The sequence below is a fragment of the Ooceraea biroi genome, chromosome 5 (assembly GCF_003672135.1).
Source record: "Ooceraea biroi isolate clonal line C1 chromosome 5, Obir_v5.4, whole genome shotgun sequence".
In the NCBI taxonomy this organism is placed as follows: domain Eukaryota; kingdom Metazoa; phylum Arthropoda; class Insecta; order Hymenoptera; family Formicidae; genus Ooceraea; species Ooceraea biroi.
Window position 1 is genome coordinate 5,961,861 of NC_039510.1, and position 15,401 is coordinate 5,977,261.

Here is a 15,401-nt window from a genome sequence, read left to right on the forward strand (position 1 = left end):
GGGGAAAAAAAAATCCCATGTACAACAAACATAGTTGGTGTGCGACACCACACCCTTCAACTATGACCTTCCGAAGAAGGATTTGTGGGGATGCATCTGGTTCCCAGCCATTTGCATCTCCACATGACTACGCACTTATAAACTAGGAAAAAATAATAAAATTTAACCTAGATAACAGATAAACAAGTAAGCCTAACTAACTTAGCCTACGCAAATAAACAAAGCTTAAACTAAACTTAACCTACGCAACATATAAAAACTATACATGAGGGGAGTTGCGCAAATTTCCTGACACTCAAAAGAAAATTGATAATGACTTATCACACGCATCGCGTTATTACACCACAGTTAATGAGGGGAAGGTAGGTACTACCTTTCATTAATGTCATCCATTGCCTCTTCTCCATCTGAATGATCGGGTACGTTCACCTGATCGTTCTCTCTCACGCTCCAAGCTTTCTTTAGCAAGGATTACTTCGCCGCAGAACCGGGAAAAAGCTTTCCAGTTCGCATCCGAAACTAATATAAGGCCTATTATATTTTGGAGGGATAAGTTATCCCCCAGTATTGACCTAAGGTTCTCTCTGGCGTCATGCCACTGCGCACAAACTTCAAGAGTGTGTTTAACACAATCACACTCCTCACCACAATGTAAGCATTGTGTGGAAGGTTCACGTCCTATTTTATATAAAAACTCAGCAAAGGAGCCGTGACCGGTCAGCATTTGAGTCATCCTATAAGTCAGAACTCCAGATTTACGGGAGGTCCAATCCTCGAAGTGCGGCATTAGGGATTCTATCGTCCACTTGCCAGATTCACCATTCATAATTGAAGTCTTCCATTCATTCATCACCTTGCTATGAGCCTGTTTTCGAAGTACGTCTCTAGTCCGTAGAAGGATTTGTCGTCCTTCAGCTCGGATGCATTGTATCCTCTGATATACATCTGCATATCCTTTCGCGGTTAGCTCAATAGGTGGCGTATTGGCTAGCAATAGTGCCGCCCTATGCGAGACTGATCTATACGCCCGACATATGCGGGCAGCAAGTGTTCTTTCGAACCTTCTGACTATCGCTAAGGCTTTTCTGGACCGACTGAGGTCCATGGCCCAAACTGGTGCACCGTAGAGTGCAATTGATCGTATTGCATTACCAAAGAGGTTCCTGATAGACTCTCTAGGGCCTCCTATGTTAGGCATCAGTCTAGACAGTGCACATATGGCTCCTGTTAATCTAGGCTCAAGCTTCGCAAAATGATCATTGAAAGTCCACTTCACATCGATTATTAATCCTAAGTATTTAATGTTAGACATTACCTGTACATAAATATTGTCTACTCTGATTTGATAATCCGTCGGTGGGATATTATTATCATCTCTCGTAGAGTACAAAATCTGGGTCTTTTGCGGAGATATTTTGAGACCCAGGTCCTTTAAAGTATGCGAAATGCAAGCAATTGCTGTTTCTGCAATATTTTTTGCCACAAGCCAATCAGGACCCTCTACTATGATTATCGTGTCATCCGCATAACATGTGACAGAACACCCGTTAGGTAACAGCGTCCAAAGCACACAATCAAATGTAATAATCCATAAAAGGGCTGCAAGTACAGTCCTCTGTGGGACTCCGCATGACATAAAGTAAGTATGTGATTTATTATCCTCACCGATGTATATAAGTTCTCTGTCTACTAAATAATCTAATATAATCTTTTTCAAATAACTTGGAAAATTCATTCTAAAAAGTGCATCTCTAATAGCTCTCCAAGAGAGAGAATTAAACGCATTTATCACGTCCAAAGATACCGCTAAAGCTACGTTTCCGTTACTCAAAATATTATCTACGGTGTTACGAACTCGTATGATCGCGTCTATAGTAGATTTGCCTTCACAAAAGCCGAATTGAGCTTCATGCAGGGCAGGGCTTGTGGTGTTCATATGGTCTAGCATTCGGCTAACCGAATTAGCTACAACACGTTCAAATAATTTGCTTATTTCATCGACTAAGCATATCGGCCTATAAGCTCCTGGATCATCCTTGGGTTTATTATTGTTCTTTAGTATCAAAACCAAGTTCGCGCGCTTCCAATTATTAGGAAATTTACCTTCTTGTAAACAGGTTGTAAAAAGTTTACATATATCTTCTAATACCAGCTCGAGTGATAATTTCGAAACTTTAGCCGGGAAGCCATCTGGCCCCGGAGCTTTATTTTTTGTTAGTTTTTTGCTAGCAATTCGAACTTCTTCTTTCGATACCTCCGGAGCATCGACCGTGTCCAGATGTGGAGTTGGTGGAAGACCTTCTCCAATCGGAAACAAAGTGCGTAACACATTACCTAAGACGTTACATGGTAAAGATTGTGTTACGGGTAACGTCCAGGGTCGTAACTTATTGCATACAATTTTATATGGCCGGCCCCAGGGGTCTTCGTCGATAGTTTTAAGTAACTCTTTCCAAGCGTTTTCCTTGGCATCGCGAATTGCAAAACAAAAGTCGCGTCTGGCCTGTCTTAGTTGTTCATAGGCCAAATCTATGTCCTCCTGTATCTTGCGGCGTCGGGCATAAGAGTACTTACGACGCATTTTAGAAGTGCGTTTATGTAGGTGTTCCAACTCTGGAGACCACCAGTATATCGCTCTTTTACTGGTGAGTTTAGTTCTCGACATAGAAGCATCGCACGCTTCTTTCATTGTGTGGTCAAGCCACTGTGATTGATCGTATATACTTACAAAGTTACGTTTACACCATGTGTGAGCAAGCAAGGTTGCTGTAAAAAGGTCCTCGTTTATTCTTTTCAAGGCCCATCGACGCGGTTGGACCATCTTATTCCTGATAACTATAGGTATTTTAAATTCAACACCAATATACAGGGTGGCCCATTTTAATTTATACAGTCGATTTTTTAAAAACCTAAAAGAGATACGAAAAAATGTTTCAGACAGACATGTCACGATTTCGAGGGGGACATAAGATGATACCATTGGTTTGACCTTGAATAGTCGTTTGAAGGTCACGCGAAGATCACCTTCAATTTCTTAAATTGAAACCCCAACTTTTTATTGCAGATTCTTATTCTCCATCGAAAAGTAAGTAACTTTTGTCTGAAACATTTTTCGGAAAAATGTTTCAGACAAAAGTTGCATGTTTTCTCGCGTAGAATCCGAATCCGTAATAAAAAATACCATGTCTTATTAAAAAAATTTCAGACCGGAAGTTAGAATTTCGATAAACAATGACCCGTCTAGTTGTATCCACATTCTCTGTCGTGTATGGAGATCAACGTTCGAACAGTGTATTGTCGAATACCGATTTACGTAATCACGTTTGACATTGTCGATATTCGACAATACACTGTTCGAACGTTGATCTCCATACACGACAGAGAATGTGGATACAACTAGACGGGTCATTGTTTATCGAAATTCTAACTTCCGGTCTGAAATTTTTTTTTAATGAGACATGATATTTTTTATTACGGATTCGGATTCTACGCGAGAAAACATGCAACTTTTGTCTGAAACATTTTTCCGAAAAATGTCATCTTATGTCCTTAAAATGATCTTTAAGATGAGTTTTGAGGACATTTTAAGGACATAAGATGACATTTTTCGGAAAAATGTTTCCGACAAAAGTTACTTACTTTTCGATGGAGAATAAGAATCTGCAATAAAAAGTTGGGGATTCAATTTAAGAAATTGAAGGTGATCTTCGCGTGACCTTCAAACGACTATTCAAGGTCAAACCAATGGTATCATCTTATGTCCCCCTCGAAATCGTGACATGTCTGTCTGAAACATTTTTTCGTATCTCTTTTAGTTTTTTAAAAAATCGACTGTATAAATTAAAATGGGCCACCCTGTATAAATGATCAGAGAGGGTTTCTAATTCTGTGAGAACTCTCCAGTCTCGGACCATGTGGGCAGCTGTTGATGAGGCCCACGTTATGTCGACAATAGACTGAACTTGTGGTCTGTCGCATGTACTAGTAGTACCTCTATTCATCAGATGGAGTCCATGATAGTTAGCCCAATCAAAAAGCGCGTTTCCACGCTGATTGGTAATTCGGCTCTCCCATGCATGGTGCTTTGCGTTAAAGTCACCACCAACAATTAAAAATCGACTACTATATTTATTGATATAAATACTCATATGATCTAATAAGTCCTCAAACTGTACTAAAGATAATCGAGACGGAGCATAGCATGTTATAATGTGCTTTGCACCCCAGGAAATTACAACAAAACCAATTCCTTGATGCAAAATGTGCATGGGTGGAGAATCCTTATTCGCGTTCCATTTAATGGCAACCTGTCGTGTCTGATCTAGTGCCCAATGAGGGTGAGGGTCCTGTACAAAGTACGGTTCCGAGACAATTCCAAGGCCATAATTGTACTTGGTCATAACTTGTAGGAATAAATCCTGCGCCTCTCTCGCGTGATTTAGATTAACTTGTATTAACCTGTCAGTCATCAATAGTAATAATTTCTATTGGTTCCTCCGTACCAGTTAATACTACCCTTTCCTGCTTAATCCGCTGTTCTTTTGATATATCATTGATAACCATGTCTGTTTCCTTTTCAGATTCAAACGGAACTCCATCGGTAGCCCATTCAAGGGGTCCATCGCTACTATTCTTTCGTTTTCGTGGGTTAAGAGGAGTCATCGTCACTTCGGAGGTCACCTGGACTACCTCTGTATCAACGTCCATACTACTCTCGTCCTCGCACAAGGTAAGTGTTTCCTCTTCACGTACTGTAACTTTCTTTACAGGATCACCCTCCTTTGAAGCGGAGGATGAAGGCACGGGTTGATCTTCGGGAACTTGTCTGCCATTGGCAGCTCCAAGGCCCCGTTGGTCTCCTGCTTGTCTTCTCTCTTGCTTCGTAATCGGGGGACAGGCATGTCCTCCCATACGATGACTCGTAGGTAAACCCCTTACTTTACATGGGTAGCATGTAGCTCTCGCTTCACAGTATCTGGCGATATGTCCTGGTTCTCCGCATCTGAAGCAGAGATTGCTATGGTCTTCGTTAGGGCATTTGATCTTAACATGCCCAGGTTGTAAACATCGGAAGCAATGAAGTTTCCGAGGTTCGAGCCTCATTATCGTCGCCGTCGTCCAGCCTACCTGGAGACGGTTTTCCTTGATTAGGGTTTCCCCCATTTCAACGGGTATTCGCACCCATAGGTCACCAAGCCCATTAGGGGCTCGTCTAATGACGCCAGTGTTTATTTCTGAGGTCTGACAACTAAATTTAAGTGCGATTGCATTCGCAACATCAGTAGGTGTAGTAGAGTCCACTAAACGACAAACTCTTATATCTATTTTCCGAGAAGGACGTGCGACTTTAACATTCGAGTCCTTGAATACTTCCTGTAAGCGGTTTGCAAAAGCATTAGCTTTCTCATTGCCATCTGGGCCTGGAACTTCGAATATATAGCCACCGGTTACTGACCGTTTAGCTCTCATATTTACAATACCAAACTCTTCAGGTTTGGCTTCTTGTTGCGCCTTAAATAGTGACTCTGCATATTTTCCATCTAGCGCTGTTATTGAAATAGCAGCTGTCTTAGGTGGATTTAGTTTCGGTTTTGTAACTTTATCCTTTGTGTTTGTTATTTTAGCAACCGTAACAACTTTTTGTTGTTTATGATCTAACTGTGAAGAAGCTCCAGCTTTTTTCTTCTTATTTTTCTTTACCACTTGGACCCATGTTTCTACGGGTTGTGCTATTATAGATGACCGACGGTAGTCCACGTTATCATCCTTCCTATTAGTGGAGATCGCTGATTGCGATCCATGTGAAGTTGATCGCTGGCTTTTCTGTATCACCGTCGCATTTTGGGTTTTAGCTGCTGGTTTCGACTGTACATCCATTGTCATTTCGCTAAATTTTTGTTCAATCATTGTAGATATACATGTTAGTAATCTATCTTCTAACGCTTGTATAGGATCTTTTGTCCTATATTCTTGTACTGAAGCGTCTTCAGTTTCAGTATTTCTGTCTGGCGAAAACGAAAGGGACGGATATCGTCTTCCTTGCGTACGTCGTTGTTGTCTTGAACGGCGTTCAACCGGTTGTGCCGATGCTTTAGTTTGTTGAATTTCAGCATCCGTCTCATCATTGCGTTGTGCAATAGTTGGCTTATTTTGTAGTTCCTCTATGACCTTCTTGAGCTTCTCTACTTCTGCTCTCAATGAGCAAACTTCTCGTTGAAGGGCTGCATTTTCGCCTTCACCATTGTCATTGTCTCTTTCGGTTAAGACAGACATCACCACTTTAACATTCAGAGCAGCATCTCTCAAACGCTTCTGACAGGTACCTTTGATATTTGAGGATACTTGAACAGTGCCTTCAATTTTCTTAACGTTTTCAAAGACCAGGGCTCTTAGGTCGCAAGAGGGTTGCTGTCTGAGCTCTTCGATCTGTTGACTCACGTATCTTTCATCTAGCTTATTTATTACGTGTATAGCTTTTCGCTGGAAGAATGTTTGCTTCCAGAAAAGCCCTCTCCTTTTGCCATAGCAATTCTTCTCGTTCCGCTCTGATGGCCTCGCGTTTGGATGCAGCAAGAGCTGCATAGTCGCCAGTTGTTATAGGCCGTCCACGACCTCTTTTAGACGATGTTATAGAGGATACTGATGACCGCGACTCATCATCACTGACTAGCATGTCCACGTCTGCGTCTCGATCCTTGCGTTTTAATACAGGCGTGAGTAACAGGGAAGTCGGGGCTGACGTCGACTCCCTGATACCCGGCCTATCTTCAGTGCCGTGCTGCCGAGACAAAGCAACGACCAAACGTTTGGAGCCGAGCAAAGTTTCGTCAGAAACTATCGAGGGTATTTTAGACCCAGGTTCCTTCGTAGCAGACGTTGATGCCTGTTGTTTATTGTAGCTTCTTTTAGCATAGAGGTGGGCGCCCCGCTCTTTCTTCGTTTTTGCGCTTTTTAAATCCTTATCTTTATTTTTGTCTTCCATTTTTAAAACCGTTACATCCTAATCAGCATGAGAGTGCATGTGTTGCATGTGAGTGTGTGATGTGTGTGTGTGTGTGTGTGTGTGTGTGTGTGTTGCATGTGTGTGAGTGTTCGTATGCATGTGTGAGGAATGCATGCATGCGTGTGTAAGCGTTGTGCGCGTGTGTGTGTGCAGGTGTTGGGCCACATAAGCGTGAACAAAAGGTTCAGCGTCACCAGCATGTGAGGGCCCAAGGACATGCGAGGGCACGCGCCACAGGACGCAAGGTGGCCTCGGAGGTGCCCCCCGCATGCACCAGCACGGTCCCATCCGGGCACCATCCGGCAGTACTAGCACATGCGGGATTATGCGCAGGATGATGGCGCAGCCAGGAAGCATCCGGTTGCGATGTTCCCGGGTGCCTGTACTATCCGGGGGGGACCGAAAACATGACCCGCACCCCCCCTTTTGCGGCCCAAGTGAAGCGCTAAACACTTGGATTACCCCTGTACCCTCCCCGCGATCCACGACGCACGCCAGCATGACCAGAGGCATCCGCACATGCCAGTGACACCGAACCTCATGAGCGTGTTTGCTCGGTTCACGCACACAAAAAACCGAGTGCTGATTTTGGGAATTTTTTATAGAGGTACCCTACCTCGCAGCCACCAGCTTACGCCAGTGGCCCCCGGGCCGTTGGAGCTAAGTTGGTGTGTGCTCACAAGGGCTTACGGTGTTGCGTGGGTTTTTATAGAGGTTGTCCTTCCTCACGGTCCAGCAGGACCCCCAGTCCTCCAAGGTCGGCAACAGCCTTCCAAGAAGGGTTCCGGTATGAGCGTGCCCTGAGGGGAACCTAACCTAACCTAACCTAACCTACCCAAATATCACGCAAACAGCCCATTCGGGAATAAGCATCACGGGAATAAGCGTCAGCTTAAGCGCCTCTTCGCCCAGTCCGTCTCCCGGATTCGATAACACTTACTTCAGCGAAAACTTCTTCTCCACTCTCGACGATCCTCTTGTTTTGTCACTATCAAATCTATTCGTCTTACGACCATCTTCCTTCCATAAGACACACTTCGTCTCCATCGTCTCCATCGTCTCGAGTGTTCACTTCACACTCCACTATCAATACGGCCCATAGAGGGGGGGGGGGGGGATTTCGGTAACGTGTCAGCGATCTACCGATTGCTTCTCGATACTCCGAATAAACGTACATAGACTATCTCTATTCTGATTCCATCTACCTGCGACATAATTTCCTCATTTTTTAATAGTACCGCGTCTGTATCTAATCGTCAGTACTACAGGCTTTTTTCAGGCCCATCAGTTTACGGCGCACAAACAAAGCGAATTTCCATTTTTCTCTTCCTTCCCTCAATTTTCCCACTTTTTCCGGGTCAGTACCGCGTATGTTTCTAATTGCTCGCGCCGCAGGCTTTTTTCAGGTCCATCGGTCTGCGGCGCATAAATAGAGGAAATTTCATTTTTTTCCCCTTCGTTTCCTGAATTTTCTCATTTTCCGGATTAATACTGCGTATGTTTCTAATCGTTATCCTCCGCAGCCTTCCGGTTAGGACCAAGAAAACAAACTTCATTTTTCCCCTCTTCAATTTTTCCTCCTTAGTACTGCGCCTATTTATATCGTTAGTACGGCATTCATCCCGGTTACGACCACGTTAGGCCGCCCGCACGCCACGCAAAATGCATTGTTTCGCATTTTGTGTCCCTTCATTTCATTTTCTCCTCTTTCCTGCTTTCCTTCTTTTCGTTAGGATCGCGCGCATTTGCCTCCTTAATGCCAGGTTATGTCACCCACGCACCAATCAACCAATGTTTTCACTTTTTACTTTTTGCTCTATCAACAGACACCGTAGTGTCTCGCGCCAAGTATACGCGCAGTGTCCAAGTCACACGGATATACCGAGTACGGACAGCATCTTCGCCGGTCGGTGTATCACGAGTGTAGAGATGTCGATATCGAGAAAAGATATCCAATATCAATATCCATCACTTTTACAACTATTTATATTGTTACGTCCACAGCTCCGTCAGGTCGACGAAGGGCGCAACCATCTGGCGTCTGCCTCTCGAGGTACGTAGGCACGCAACCGCGGTACCTCGTGTCTTCCAACCGACCGATACGCTTCCATTTTCCGGTCAACGACCAAAGTCCATTTTACCCCCCTATTATTCGAGACTGTCGACTCGATGGTCCTTTTTAGGTAAGGGAAATGAATCCCTATTACCAAGGATTCCTATCCTCCTCCTGTACCATCTGTCGAAGGAGAGGGTGAAGCGAGGCTAATTCATTTCATCAAATTTCCGTAATTTCTACTAATTAACATGATATATTCCAATCAATAACCCTTACAAATACCAATGTTTATCATTTTCAAAACGGAATACACCATTAAACATGATTACCATTTTTTCCATTACCAACTCACTTCCAAATAAAAACTACAATTTTACTTATTTCTAAAACGGAAACATATTCGTACAACGCATTTCAATTTCATCTAAATTATTAATTCGATTATTTCAAAAGGTGATGCGTTAAATATCCATACACCTTGTACGGATGTTTATAAGCTAACTATAATTTCGAACGCATAATGAACACTAATCAAGCCACGCGGTAGCGTCGCCACGCCGAGTACATAAACAACAACGTTCCGAGCAATCAGAGCCACTGCATACACGTCGCGCGCTACCAACTAGCTTATCCGCAATTTCACGTCTAATCCATGTCAAATCAACTTTTCCTTACAATATCTCACCAACTAAACACCTAATGACAAATCTAACCATACTTTTATAACATAATGTCCATGCAAGCTTTCCATTCCGACCACTTCCAAAACAATTGCTGCACTCCATCCTCAGATATCCTAATCGTATGCTAAAATTGTCACTTTCATTCTTCTCCAGATTCACGTTCAGACTCACGTACGTACGTACGTACGTACGCTCGCACGCACACAAGCAAAGCGACTTTGTCCCTAAAGGCGCGTTCACATACGTACGATAGGTTCACGTCGCCGAACGGCGACGGCGAAGACGTTGCACCACGTCGCCGAACGTCGAACGCCGAACGTCCAACGTCCAACGGCGAAGACGCGTGCTCGCAGGCTGCGGCTCGCGAAATCAGCTCATGTGCCGTACAATACGGCAGCTGTCAATTCTGTCAAATTTCTATTCATGAAACATCATGAAATAAATAACACCTTTAACGCCTTTTTTACAATAGGATTTGTCTTATTTATTATATAATAAATAATAGATCAATATTATTATCCGAAAACATTATTAATATTCAAAAATTAAATAGCGCGCGTGGCGCGCGCCTGTGTTGCTAGTAAAACTGTACATAATTATATAGAAACATAAAATTATCTATCAAATATGTCCATACATGTCCGTACATACTTCCTTTCTCTTGTATAATTTCTCATCACATATACAGGGCTTTCGAAAAATAACGGACCCACCCCCTATCTCAGAATCTATGCATCATAGGGAAAAATTACCCGAACAAAAGTTTTATGGTTCATAAAGTTCTGTTCTTTTGTGACCTCAAATTTGACCTTGATCTCGACCTTGAAGGTTATTTGAAGGTCAATTTGCGTTTTTTAAATGGGAATTGCTATTTTTGACCCCGGATTTGGAAAGAGCGGGAAATTTTACGTTCAGATATGTAATCTTGTGATGGTCAAAATGACATCCAAGGCTGATCTTCAAGCCTTTTGACCTTTATCAAATCACAGTTGTTGGTTTCTCTCACTCTTAGTCTTATCCAGGGACAACGAACGTGGACGTGGTGAGAATCTGCCCCCTTGGGGTGCTTGATTATCGTGAGACCCCTTGCCTCTCACGATTTGGGGTGCTTGATTATCGTGAGTCCCCTTGCCTCTCACGATTTGGGGTGCTTGATTATCGTGAGTCCCCTTGCCTCTCACGATTTGGGGTGCTTGATTATCGTGAGTCCCCTTGCCTCTCACGATTTGGGGTGCTTGATTAATGTGAGTCCCCTTGCCTCTCACGATTTGGGGTGCTACTCGCGACTCATTATTTAGATTGATTGAAACATCTTACAACAAATGTTCGAATTGTTGCCCTTGAACTGCTTGGCAATGTGCCAATCTATGATAAAAACTTGAAACCGAATTCCTGTAAGTTTCCTCTGGTATGGCGTCTATTTCACGGGTTATCCTATTCCGCAAATCATCTAAATCTTGAGGCTTCGTAGTGTAGACCTTCCCTTTTAAGTACCCCCAAAAGAAATAATCTAGAGGATTCAGGTCTGGAGATCTAGCTGGCCATTCAATGGCACCCCTACGCCCGATCCATCTGTCAGGAAATGTTTCGTTCAAATATCGACGAACGTTAATTCCATAATTTGGAGGAGTCCCATCCTGTTGAAAGTAAATGTCATCAAAATTACCATCTGCTAAATTCCGTATGGCTGGTATAATTTGTTCTCGAAGCATGTTTTCATACATCTGAGCTGTTAAATTGCCCTCGATGAAAAATGGCCCAACTGGTCTACCGTTGAAAATACCAGCCCGCACATTAACTTTTTGGGGATGTTGGAGGTGAGTATCTCTCATCCAATGAGGATTATCATCACTCCAATATCTGCTATTTTGTCTATTTACTTGTCCATTTAACTCAAATGTGGCCTCATCGGAGAAGATAATGTTGTTGAGGAGTAAAGGATCATCGTTAATCATCTGCATCATAATTTCACAAAACTCCACTCGTCTGTCAAAGTCATCTTCAGATAGTTCCTGAACCAAACGGATTTTATATGGATGCCATTTGTTGAGCTTTAGAATTTTATGTACAGATCCAACCCCAATTTCATGCTCTTGTGAAACGCGAGGTATGCAATAATGAGGATCTTCGACGAATGACTGTAAGACACTTAACGTTTTTTCATCATTCGTTGCTGACTTAGGTCTACCAGGTTTTTCACGATCTTTAACACTACCAGTTTCCTCAAAACGTTGAATTGTACGTACAACAGTACTTTTGGAGATGGGATTTTCCTCTACTCTGAAAGTTTCATTAAATAGTCGCAATACCTGCCTATAACCTCTTTGTAGATCACCCCACCCTCGCATTATTAACAGAGATATTCGTTCTCGTTCAGTGAGGTGTGCCATGTTTGAGTTAACTACCTATTTGAACTCAGAAAATGAACTAAATTATGAGTGAACAGGGGAGTTATGCTCAGTTTCAATAGTTAACTAAATAATTGCGACAATTCAATCAATCATTAAAGAACCCTCTAGATATCATATAAAACATGGGTAAATAGTACATTACGATACAAGTGCGGAGGAATTAGAAATCGCCCAAATCTCGGAAGTTGGACGCACGAGTCAAAGACGAGTGCGGCCATTTGCATTGTTCACTCATAATTCGGTTTCAAGTTTTTATCATAGATTGGCACATTGCCAAGCAGTTCAAGGGCAACAATTCGAACATTTGTTGTAAGATGTTTCAATCAATCTAAATAATGAGTCGCGAGTAGCACCCCAAATCGTGAGAGGCAAGGGGACTCACGTTAATCAAGCACCCCAAATCGTGAGAGGCAAGGGGACTCACGATAATCAAGCACCCCAAATCGTGAGAGGCAAGGGGTCTCACGATAATCAAGCACCCCAAGGGGGCAGATTCTCACCACGTCCACGTTCGTTGTCCCTGGATAAGACTAAGAGTGAGAGAAACCAACAACTGTGATTTGATAAAGGTCAAAAGGCTTGAAGATCAGCCTTGGATGTCATTTTGACCATCACAAGATTACATATCTGAACGTAAAATTTCCCGCTCTTTCCAAATCCGGGGTCAAAAATAGCAATTCCCATTTAAAAAACGCAAATTGACCTTCAAATAACCTTCAAGGTCGAGATCAAGGTCAAATTTGAGGTCACAAAAGAACAGAACTTTATGAACCATAAAACTTTTGTTCGGGTAATTTTTCCCTATAACGCATAGATTCTGAGATAGGGGGTGGGTCCGTTACTTTTCGAAAGCCCTGTATGTACAACAAATAATAAGCAAAATAATTGAAAAATAAGTAGAAAAGTCATTTGCGCATTGTCTTTTTGTAAAATTGTGATTTTGTATAATTGTGACATATAATTGTGAGATAATATTTCATACATCGGGCGTGCGCGTATGTGCGGGCGTACGTGCGGGCGAATGACTGTCAGAGGCGCAGCTGCTGCGGCGCACGACTTTGCCAGACGTGCGCGCAACACTTTGCCGGAGACACGCGCGCGTAGCGTCGCTGGCGAATGACTTTGCCAACTAGCTGACTCTCTAACCCACTCCGTTCGCGAGATATCGAGCATGTTGTAAATATTTTTTCGCGAATAACTCCGGAACGGTGCGGCTGACGGGAAGTTTAATAAGGGCGTTGTATCGGGCGTCGAATACCGTTTGGAAGAACTCTCTACCCCACTCAGTTCGCGAGATATCGGGCTTTTTGTAAATAGTTTTTCGCTCTGCTATTGAAAATACTGTAAACTCAGAAATGAAAAGTTTTAGCCCTTAAAAATTTTTTCTTTTCCGAGAAGTTCTGAGTTGTTGATATCATTATTTTTTATATTGCCTAGAGTTCTCTGCTATTGAAAGTACCGTAAATTCAGAAATGAAAAAGTTCTAGCTAAACATCTTTTTTGTTGTGATATAAAAATGACTTTGTAAATTCTAAAGCCGATAGTATTATTCTTCTCCACATATTATTTAGATATTTTAGACATATATTTTATAAAACATAAGAATGTTAAAATATGAGTTAATCATTTCTCATAATTGCAAGAATGATTAATTGCACTCTCTTGGCGAAACACACATGCACAATGAAGGACGCTCAAATGTCGCAAACGCTAGAGGTATTTTGCCAACTGACGCATCGCGGAGGCGTTAATACGTGCATAGATAAAAGCTCCGAAAAAATCTCAAGAAAGTAAAAGTCCGCACGAATCTTCTTTCACCTTTTTGTCATAAAGCAACAGAGACAATCTGTGCACTCTTACATGGTACATTTAATCGCATTTACGTTGTCTTTACGATAAATTCTGTTGTGTTCCATGGTTCCGTTAAGTGCCCATCTTGCACAATCGAGTGTTCTTTTTTTCGTGTCATACGTATATGCCTCATTATGCGCCTGATCCGACTTCTCAGGATGATTGCGATTTCTCGATTTACATATCTCCACTGAACGGTCCCTCTTAACGCTTTCGCACGTATGCGCGACATCCCGTTGCGCGTAACATCCCGATCTGTATAACAACAAGTTGCGTAACAATTAGCTTTGGGATATGTATCATACTATTTTTGAAATAGGTGACAATAAATAAAATAATATGATATACAAATTAATTATAATATATAATAAATAATAAAAATAAATATTAATAAGAATTAAAAAATCATAAATCATAAACGACTTCTGTTATTTAAATGATCTTTTCTTATTTGTTTTTTTTTATTCAATTCTCCTACTTGTTTCTCTTTTATTTTTTTTACTTTTTTTTCTTATTTTTTACTTTTTTACAAAGAGATCTCTTTATTATGTATTTCAGAGATAGTCGTTCTCAAGATGTTAAGGTTGAGCAATTAGAAATGTGTAAGAGTACTGTCACTAGTCAACAGGCTTGACCGGCCACAATCAAAATATCACGAGTTTGGACGAGACCGAACGAGATGTTACCAAGGTCCTATAGACAACTCTGTCGCTTCGATCGTAAAAGATCGTAATTCGGTTCAACGATTCAGGAACATCTGTTCTCGCCCATGTACGAAAAGATCACCATGTCAAATTATTTTATTGTTAGACGTGAGTTATGCAAGTATCTCAACCTTTTATTCTCACGTTTTTTTATATATTTCTGTACTATTTTTTCAGAAATTATCTCATAAATTCCTTAATTGGAGATTAATTGGAAATCATCAAGTTCAATGGCTTCAAGTCAACAATTGGCTTAAAGATATGCTAGTTTAAATTTGTTTAAAGGAAGAAATCTTTAAATTATCACGATACATTTTTTATTTTCCTTTGTAGCAAATATTGTATGTATTTGCTATAAAGTAAAAAAGCATAACGATAAACATATAAATAGCGAAACAAATATGAAGAAGGATAACTTTGTAAAGTCAGATTGAGCAATATTGATTAAGCCACTCGAGTTATGTTGTGACCGTCCTTAACGCAGAGAATGCTCATTGAAAATATATTCCGAAACCTCGAATTAATGTGATTACCTGTTACAGAAACACGCCCAATCTCTCGGATGTTTTCGGATGACTTCAGCGATGATCAATGATTAGCGCATGTCGAATTTCTGCCTCGCAGGTGCATGTTGTTCGTGCAATTTCAAATGTGTTTAATTAATCCAATCCAAAATAAATCGAAAATAAATTA